We start from the raw sequence: 10,420 nt of genomic DNA on the forward strand, positions 1-10,420 counted from the left end.
TTCTCTAATAATGTATCTTATTCCATGAGCGCTCCTCTGAGTCTATGAAGCCAACACGCGGACGTGATTGAGAACACCAACTGCCAGCAGCTGATCTAGCAGGCTCCATGGAACTCGCACAGTCTCGTTTGTGTTTCTTCATCCTCGAATTATCGTTAAATATAAAAACTCCCGAGTCGCATAGGTCCACAAAATCGTATGGGTTGAAAGTAGACACTTTGGGCTTCACGCACATATTATGGTCCTGGAAAAATTTGCTGACCGATAAACTTTTATTCGCTGAAAACCCACCCGAAGTACTGCGCGTTGTGATCAATTTTGCAGAATTCCGGTTAAATTGACCCAAACAGACGGAACCGACGATAAAAATGAGAAATGCATTATGAAATGTAATCAATACTTAAACGAATACACGTGGGTTGACAGATGCAAAACCTCGTTTTTACTTTTAATACACCGATATAGTTTTCGAACTAACACACCCCGGCCATTGACTTTGAGTGACGTGGTCGAGATTATTTGCTGTTAAACCTCCTATAAATTAAATGACAGAGTATTTCAGGTATTGGTAAAGCACATATTGATAATAAAGATTTCTGTAGGTTGTAGTGGGGTGGTTATGTCGACTTTATGTGATGTTTAAGGGCATAATTCGAAATAAACAAACTGGCACTATGCTTAGACTCGCGACAGAGAGGACCATTGTCAGGACAGTTGCCAACACCTCCAAAGATGTTGTTCTCTGATAATAGTTGACTCAATCTGACTACACTTTGATTACAGGATTATGATAGTCTGATATTAGACAGATTATTCATTCAAGTGGAAGTGCGACAGTTATCCAGGAAAATCCAAACCTATCATTTAACATAGGGTGCATTGATGGCATTCTTTTGTTCAGTAACTGGTGAGGGAGAGTCGATGGAAGGACATGTAGAATTTCCGTGCGGATCACCACATATTTCTCAGTGATTATGAATGCATATGCGCAGCGATATTCATTTGTTACCGCTTAGGAACATTGTAATAGTTTGTTTTTTCTCCAGATTGTTATCTGATGTATTTTCCCTGTATGCCTAAACGCCATCTTGGATCCCATATGAAAGTCATAATACTTCTTTCTCTGCTATCAACTGGATTTTAGTGTTTACATTTAAATGACTATCAACATTATTTGACATGACATCTCCTTAATTTTGAGTATTCGAAATCGGTTACTTTTGACATCCATATATTTTGCAGTCGTTCCATATCATATGACTGCCAAACAGGTCTACAAGCTACTTGCAGCAGGTGATATTTGTTTGTGACCAAAAGTCATATTCAAGTTGTTTTGATAATGAAGTGACTTGTCCATAGCTTCTTGTCTACATGTTCGCCCTAAATTAAGAATTCACTGGAAAAATAAGGTCCAACACAGTTTTTGCTGTATCTCTGCCTCTCTCTCTTTTCCCTCTCCCTCCCTCCCTCTGTGAGTGAGTGAGTGAGTGAGTGAGTGCGTTAACGAACGCGAGTTGGTGGGTGGATGAGTGAGTGAATGAAAGAGTGAGTGAGTGAGTGAGAGAGAATGATTGCGTGAGTGAAAGAATTAGTGAGTGAGTGAGTGAGTGAGTGAGTGAGTGAGTGGGTGAATGAAAGAGTGAAAGGGCGCGCAGAGTGAACGAATGAACGGGCGCGCTCTGGAGTTCGGTAACGTGCTGTTGGCTATTGTATTTCCTATCCAATGCTGTTGACGACTTCTAATAATATAAAAGCAACCATTCACCGACTTTTTTTGCAAATATTCATGTTTGCCTAGTCGGTATTTTTTTAACCACTAGTGGGTCATTATGATCCGAGTATACACTTCTGAGTCTGAGGAGAAGTGGAGTTATTTACTCAGTGGTCGCGCCTCTGGTTTGGTGCTGAAAACAGCACCCAGACAGTCTTTCCTCCCCGCCCCCGCTTTAGACCACTCCCTCCCTACGCCGACAGAGGGACGTCTTTACAATGGACTACCCGTTGTTGGGTCAACAGAATCCGTTGCGTCAACGATATTATACTGGAATGACCCAAAAAATAACTGTATTATGATGACCATTCTTAGAAAACCTATTTTCTGTGGCAGCTCTCAGTGCGCCAACCCTGGTATTTGTAATAATGTGTCCCCTCTTGTCTGAATATGTCTTTATTTGTGTCTGACCACAACACTGGTAACCGTTAACGCGTTGCAGTAATTGCATAATAGCGCCATTTTTGAATGTAGGCAGAGATGTGAGGTGTCGATGTGTACACAATACAAATGAGTCACTATTGTTACTCGTTATCATGTTTCTGATGAAACCTAATGATTTTGTTCGGATGCTGCTGCTGATGATGACGATGCTTATCATGATGATGATGATGATGGTAATAACAATAATGATCATAATAAGTATAATAACAATAATAGGTAATAATACCATAATAGGTAGTAACAACAATAATAATATGAATAACATAATATGTGTTATTAATCTAATCATTATAATAATTGTGTATTGTTATTATTATATTATATATTTATTATTATTATTATTATTATTGTTATCAATCATTGTTATGGTGAAGCTGTTGGTGAAAATACTATAATAGTTAGCCTAGGGGGCATTATTCAACATTTTCATGTGACAACTCCCTGCCAGGGTCTTGTGTGATGACATAGCATGTTCTAAAAATAAAGTTCCCTCTGCTATTCAGAAGTAGGTGGGGAGGACTAGGAACTGAGTTTCATTCAAATGCATAGATATTATACCGAGAGGAGAACTCCAGCTTCACGTCTCCTGAAATATGCCAGTCTTTGAGTTGAGTTGCAACATCTAAATTTATCCGATGCCAACTAGTAATTTAAGCTTCTAAACCCTCTAGACCTGGCATCTGCCGTGCTTCAGTCTCAGTGCATTCTGGGAGAAGACATCAGCCATGTTGCTCAGCGCTTGTGTGTTTACTCTGGACTGTTGCCATGGAAGCATTGTCTTGGGGTCCAAAGTAAATATAGCGGGCGATCAACATGTAGAGAATAACAGTCTTTATCTAAAGTGTTCCATCTGAGCCCCTCTGACTCACAGCCGGGCATGGTGGGTATAATGTTATGTGAATAATAATAAAACAGTTATATTATGGAATATGATTCCTTCTGTTTCTTTATAATGTTTCCTCTTATGAGAAAAGTGTAGATGAGATCAGTGGATCTAGATCAGGGGAGGCAGGTCGAGATAGAATTCCTCATTCCGTTCGATGCATTACAATGCATGCCCATCCTCTGATTTCTACCTCCACCAGCCTCCCCTGATCTAGATGTGTTTGGAGAGGTTGCTCAGTGTTGCTTGGGAGGTGTGAGGGGAGGGGTAAGAAGGGGTTCAAGGTCATGGTCCAGATCAGGGTTGAGACTTTGGTGGTGTCCTAATAGTCTTAGATTCGGCTTCCTCGACTAGGCTTAATTCACTGCAAATCAAAGCCAGCACATTACGGTTCGGATTGGCCCTGTAGTAGTGGGTACAGCCCACTTGTCCCCCCCCACCTTCATTTGCACTGATCTGAGAGAACAGTACAGGTCAAAGCTTTGCTCAATGGGTGACTCCACGTTCTGCTCTGCCGCCACTCAGATCAGGCCTAAAAACACCTCTTCAGACAAGCCTTCCTGTTGTCTTCTTTGTTGTTTTTAGTGTCTTTGTTTTTTGGGGGAGGGTTTATGCACACAGCATTTGAGATTGTTTTGATATTGTACAAATGAAAAGCACTTTACAAACATATTTACAATATGCCTGGTAGGCAACCGCCACATTGCTACCCTGTCTTCTCAGTGCAGATGAAGGAAAGGAAAGACAAGGCGATAAGGAGAGGAAGCCACTTTAGACTATTGAGACCTGCCCCTGGTGTTGTGGCGTCTTTATGCCGCTGTTGGTTGTTGTCTTTCATTGGAATAGTCCCAAAAGTGTAAGGACTTCCCAGGCCAGTTGTTCAATTGTTGACGCCATAAAACGTGTGTCGCTTTTCTGCCAAGTTGCAAGCCATGGCCTTCTGGCACTCCTAGGTGTACTCAAACAAACAGTGAAAGAAAACAAATGCTTTATGAATCCAGGTCTGTCGATGTGTACAGACCTGGGTTTTTTTTGGTGATTTAAGCTGCAGCACTGGAAGTGCCTTTTATGTACAACGTTGTTGTATGTTGTGCTATATTGTGGAATACACGCTAAGCTAATGTGTCTAATAAGTCTAATAATCCCATAAGAGATGGGTCATTTGTAACTAAACACCCAGAAAACATTGAATTCATTGATTCATTGGTAGGTTTGCGTAGTGCATCCGGAGGGGAGTTTCCTTCATTGTGCGACACAAGCTGAGGCAGATCTGTGTGTGGGTTGTATCTCTCCACATCCTCTTAGTCATACTGTGCCTGACACACCGAATTCATTCTCTAGCTGTAGCTTGTTTTGATCACAAAACAAACCTCAAGGCATGCATACTTTAAACTGAAGGGACTCTGGTCACTTGAAGTACACTTGTTTCCCTTTCCCCACAGCTTCATAATTACTGAGGCGATTCAGGATAGGCTACAGGGGAGGCTGGTGGAGGTAGAAATTCGGAGGACAGGCTCATTGTAACGCATGATATGGAATGTATCGCGTGCGTTGGATACCGTTCCTCATTTCATTCCATGCATTACAATGAGCCTGTCCTCCGATTTCTACCTTCACAAGCCTCCATCACTGTGCTAAAGGCTTATCCGGTTGCAGCTGCATTTCTAGCCCTTTTTTACGTTTCAGTCACAAACCTCATAGTCAAGCTGTCTATAACTTTGTTTGATGTGCAGATCTTACTTTGGTAGGAAAGAACAGATTTGTCCAGGGTTTTAATCTTCCGATATCTACATTCATAGTAGATAGATAATACAACTAGTGTGAGTTGAAAGAAGTTGAGGTCAAGGCATTGGCGCGCTACTGTTTGATGTATTTGTGTCCTCAGACGACTCTAGTGTGTTCATTAAAGTGTGTGTTCACTTTGACAGTTGTTAGAGCACATGGATGTGTGAGCAGGTGACAGAGAAGAACAAGTGCTCTGCTGACTGCAGTGTAACCCTCCAACACACACACACACACACACACACACACACCACACACACACACACACACACACACACACACACACACACCACACACACACACACACACACAAACACACACAGCACAGCACAATGAGTGGAGTGTGTCCGTCTGGGGCACCAGCCAACAGAAGCATGCACGCGCACACACACACACACACACACACACACACACACACACACACACACACACACACACACACACACACACATACCAAGGCTCTCTTTGTGAATCTCTTGACTCTGCCCCCTAACCCCCCCAAGTTCAGTATTTAGAGAGCAGGTAACTATTTCCACAGTGTCAGCTGTCATCCCCCCTCCCACCCCTCTTCACACACACACACACACACACACACACACACACAGATGTCTCTCGCTGAATACAAACTCAGATGCACCTGGGTGCTGTCAATCAAGCAGCAGACAGTCTTTACAGGCTGTAAAGAGATATGCCTTTGATACAGAATAACAGTATAACAACTCACATTCTTTGTTGGTTTGTAGCTTCAGATGAACAGAATAGCTATATCAGGGGTTTTTTCATATCAGTTTGAAGTGCAACTGACTGTATGAACATGTTTGTTTATTACTAAAGCTATCCTGTTCCTCTGGTGATGATTATGCCACATCTACTGCAGTTCTTATTCAGAATCTGCTTTAGTACCTCTATCTAAGCCAGTGGATCAGTGAATCAGAGGACGGGCTCATTGTAATGTATGGTGTGTTTGATACCATTTTATGCATTACAATGAGCCTGTCCTCCAATTTCTACCTCCACCATCTTCCTAGGTAGTGTAGTGTGTACCTGTTTTAAACATAATGCATTTCTGCAACTCTGAGTCCAATAGTTATGTTTAGTTGTTGATACAGCATGACCCTGCAGCTGTTACCTTGTCCTGTTAGTCACTGGAGAGAAATCATGTATGTCGAGTCAAAGTCCAATCGCTGAAAGCAGTGGTACTTATGTACGTATATGCAACTGTACAGTAGCCTGTTGGCTGTTGGTGTACAGAACTCATGTGTGTCTATGTCCTGTCCAGTGGAGGTTAGTGGAGGTAGAAATTGGAGGACGGGCTCATTGTAATGCATGGAACGGAATGAGGAATGGTATCAAAACACGTGGTCCGCCACCTCCACGTAGTCCAGAGAGATTACAAAGGTCAGTTTGCAGGCACTTCCCAGCACTCCTGTTCACGCCTTGGTGATGTCTGTTTTCACCAGCAGAGGGCAGCAGCATCCAGCGATGAGCACTTAGAGTAGGCTATTCACCAGTCCACTGTGTTGCAGTACTCGTAGCTTGCAAGGTCTAAAGATTGGCGCCAATGAAGTCGACAGTGTTTTATGAGTTGAGCTCATGTGTGGCCCCTGTTCCCTGTGTTCAGCTGGACAGTCTCATTCTCAGCCTTGAGTGACAAGTTCAGCCGAACCAGAGAGTCTGGTTTTAGACGGAGGAAATGGATGGCATTTTGCAAAGCGGACACATTTTCCAATTTCAGCCAACCTTGAAGGTGATTGGTTTGAATCAGACACACAGTATGAGTGGGTGTGTCTTTAGGTTACCTCATGTGGAACACAAGCACACATTGTGGACAGACGGCAATCCAAAGCAGTACTATATTCAATCATTGTGTGCCATAAAGGCGGGAGGCGTATTGCAGTTAGTTTGTCTTCTGTACTCTCAGGTTATCCCAGGTTACACACAGGACAGTCAACATTCCGCACCAGTAGTGGTTTGACTCCATGGCCAACAGCCAGGAGAGAGAGAGAGAGGGAGGGAGAGGGTGTTGTTGTACTTGCAACGGCAGGTCCAGACACTAGGGGGCGCTCCACACCTCTTATTTACAGTACTTGGTTTGGTTTGGTAAACTTCAACCTCCACAGCTATGCTACACTCTCTCTCTCTACCTCTTTCACTCTCTCTTTCTCGCTGCTCTTCTCCTCTATCCCTCCCTCTCTCTTGCTTTCATTCTCACACTTTCTTCTGCAACCTCTCTATCACCTTTACCTCTCTATTCTGCAATCTCTCTCTTCTCTTTCCCCCCCCCCCCCCCCCCTTCCCTCCCTCTGTCTGTCCCCCTCCCTGGACGTAGTGTAAAATAGAACACTTTGCACTAAAACTGTGTCAGTCAGTGACCCCATTCATTCTTCTGTGGTTTCCATCAGGCGGGTGATTCCCAGCGATGCACAATCACCACCACTGGACGTCAGAGGCTAGAGTCCAGGGTCATTGATCACCACCGCAGGACGTCAGAGGCTAGGGTCTAGCATCATCTGTCTTCATTCACTTCAAACAGCTATTATGAGCACAGCCATATAAACCTAGCTCCAACCCTGACCCTAACCCTAGCTCCAGCCCTGTCCCTGGCCTTAACGTCTAGTCTCACTAAGTCACTCTTAAACTCCTTGAACTTCCAGTCCTCAGTGTTTACTTCCTCTGCCCTCAGAATCTCGATGGAGAGATCGTTCTCCCTCTCTTTCCCTGTCCTCCTTCACTCTGTCCCTCCGCTCTTGAATGGTGTAAATGTTATGTAAGCTAATTACTGGTCGTTAGTCTCTTTCTACAATGTGCACCCTTCCTCCCCTCATAGAGAGAGAGAGAGGAGGATGGCTGAGTCATAGGCCAACACATTACCCTAATGAAGAAGGATCTGCCACTAGGACACACACACACACACACACACAAACAAACGCACACGCATACACATACACACACACACACACACACACACACATACACACAAACAAACGCGCACACACACACACACACACACAAACACACATACACACACAAACACACAAACAAACACACATACACACACACACACACACACACACACACATATTAGTCTAATGAACGAGGAAGTGTCGGAATAAACAGACACACACACAGATACTAATGAAGACACACTGGCAGAAGGGACACACACACACACACACACACATACACACACAGAATAAAGACCTGCTTTTACGTACACGTTTACACCTATGAATAAAACATCTATTTTATGGAGCCTCACACACACAGAGATGCCAGACGCACACGCACACTCTAATAAATAAGTGCCTGCCTTAAGGACACGGGGTCGTTAAGCCTGTGAGCAGAGTGCAGAGTGGCGGTCTAATTAACGTGTTCCTTGCTCCTCTGGAAGAGCTTGTTACTCTCCTCTGGCAGTCTCACACCGGGCCTGGGCTGGACGGAGCTCTGTCTGTCTGTCTGTCTGTCTGTCTGTCTGTCTGTCTGTCTGTCTGGCAGTCTCACACTGGGCCTGGGCTGGACGGAGCTCTGTCTGTCTGTCTGTCTGTCTGTCTGTCTGTCTGTCTGTCTGTCTGGCAGTCTCACACTGGGCCTGGGCTGGACGGAGCTCTGTCTGTCTGTCTGTCTGTCTGTCTGTCTGTCTGTCTGTCTGTCTGTCTGTCTGTCTGGCAGTCTCACACTGGGCCTGGGCTGGACGGAGCTCTGTCTGTCTGTCTGTCTGTCTGTCTGTCTGTCTGTCTGTCTGTCTGTCTGTCTTTGTCTGTCTCTCTGTATGTATGTCTCTCTGTATGTATGTATGTCTGTCTGTCTCTGTCTGTCTCTGTCTGTCTGTCTGTCTGTCTGTCTGTCTGTGTATGTCTGTCTGTCTGTCTCTCGGTCTGCCTGTCTAGCTGTCTCTCCTGTCCACCCAGCTGTGTTATTGTAACTCACACTGCCCATACGGTCATCCTCCAGGCAGCGCTGCGTTAATAACTTCATCCGCCTGCTCTCTATTCTGCTCTGACATATGTTCATGCTATTTTAGTCTGCGGTCTGCGCTCCGTACTTCAGGGTACAGCAGCATTGCAGAGCTCTGTCATAAGAAGGGTTCACCTATCTGCACAATCTGTTCCTATCTGTACTCATCACACTTTGACAGGGAGTGGAGAGTGGGCATGAGGGGGTGTAGGGAGTGTAGGGTGGACATGAGGGGTCTAGGTGGATATGGGGGGGTGTAGGGAGTGTAAGGTGGACATGAGGGGGTCTAGGAGTGTAAGGTGGACATGAGGGGGTCTAGGAGTGTAAGGTGGACATGAGGGGGTCTAGGAGTGTAGGGTGGACATGAGGGGGTCTAGGAGTGTACGGTGGACATGAGGGGGTCTAGGAGTGTAGGGTGGACATGAGGGGGTCTAGGAGTGTAGGGTGGACATGAGGGGGTCTAGGAGTGTAGGGTGGACATGAGGGGGTCTAGGAGTGTACGGTGGACATGAGGGGGTCTAGGAGTGTAGGGTGGACATGAGGGGGTCTAGGGATGTAGGGTGGACATGAGGGGGTCTAGGAGTGTAAGGTGGACATGAGGGGGTCTAGGGATGTAGGGTGGACATGAGGGGGTCTAGGAGTGTACGGTGGACATGAGGGGGTCTAGGGATGTAGGGTGGACATGAGGGGGTGTAGGAGTGTAGGGTGGACATGAGGGGGTCTTGGTGGACATGAGGGGGTCTAGGGAGTGTAGGGTGGACATGAAGGAGTGTAGGGTGGACATGAGGGGGTGTAGGAGTGTAGGGTGGACATGAGGGGGTCTTGGTGGACATGAGGGGGTTTAGGGAGTGTAGTAGGGTGGACATGAGGGGACCTAGGAAGTGCGTTTGATACCATTCCTAATTCTATTCCATGCATGCATACAATGAGCCCGTCCTACGATTTCTATCTCCACCGGCCTCCTGTAGGGAGGTCAGTCATAGAGCCTTGATGGAGTGATTAGCAATCTCCACTGATACCTTCATTAGAAGAACGTCCAGTCAGCCTCTGCTTACCGCGCAGGACGTGTGAGGGTCCGCCCTGGGGACCAGCTGTCTCGGGCCTCTCCATCCCTCGCTGATGAGAGTGGAAGGGGGATGGAGGCGGCTTTACGGGCAGCATGATCTGACTCCTTTGCAACATCACTGGCCAATAGCTCTCCACATCCTTCCTGCATCAAACAGTCACTCATTATATGAGATATTATGGAGATTATATTAGATCCTCCGATGTCTACCTCCACCAGCCTCCCCTGGAACATGCATTGTTCTGATGAGCAGGTCTGAGGCTGATATTGATATTGTCTATAAGGCAATGTTTCTAACCCTAACTCCAGTCCAGGGGACACACCGAACTCCACATTTTAGTTATTGCCCAGCTCTTACACACCCGATTCAAGGTATAAATCTCATCCTCATCAAGCCTTTGATTGGGTGTGGTAGAGCAGAAACATTGGAAGAGGAGGTTTTAGGGGAGTGTGTTTAGTGGCGCTGAATCTGTTTACCGATGTGAGGGACTGAGTGATGTAATTAGGACACAAGCAGAGA

Source organism: Argentina silus (genome assembly GCF_951799395.1).
Source record: "Argentina silus genome assembly, chromosome: 16".
Classification (NCBI taxonomy): domain Eukaryota; kingdom Metazoa; phylum Chordata; class Actinopteri; order Argentiniformes; family Argentinidae; genus Argentina; species Argentina silus.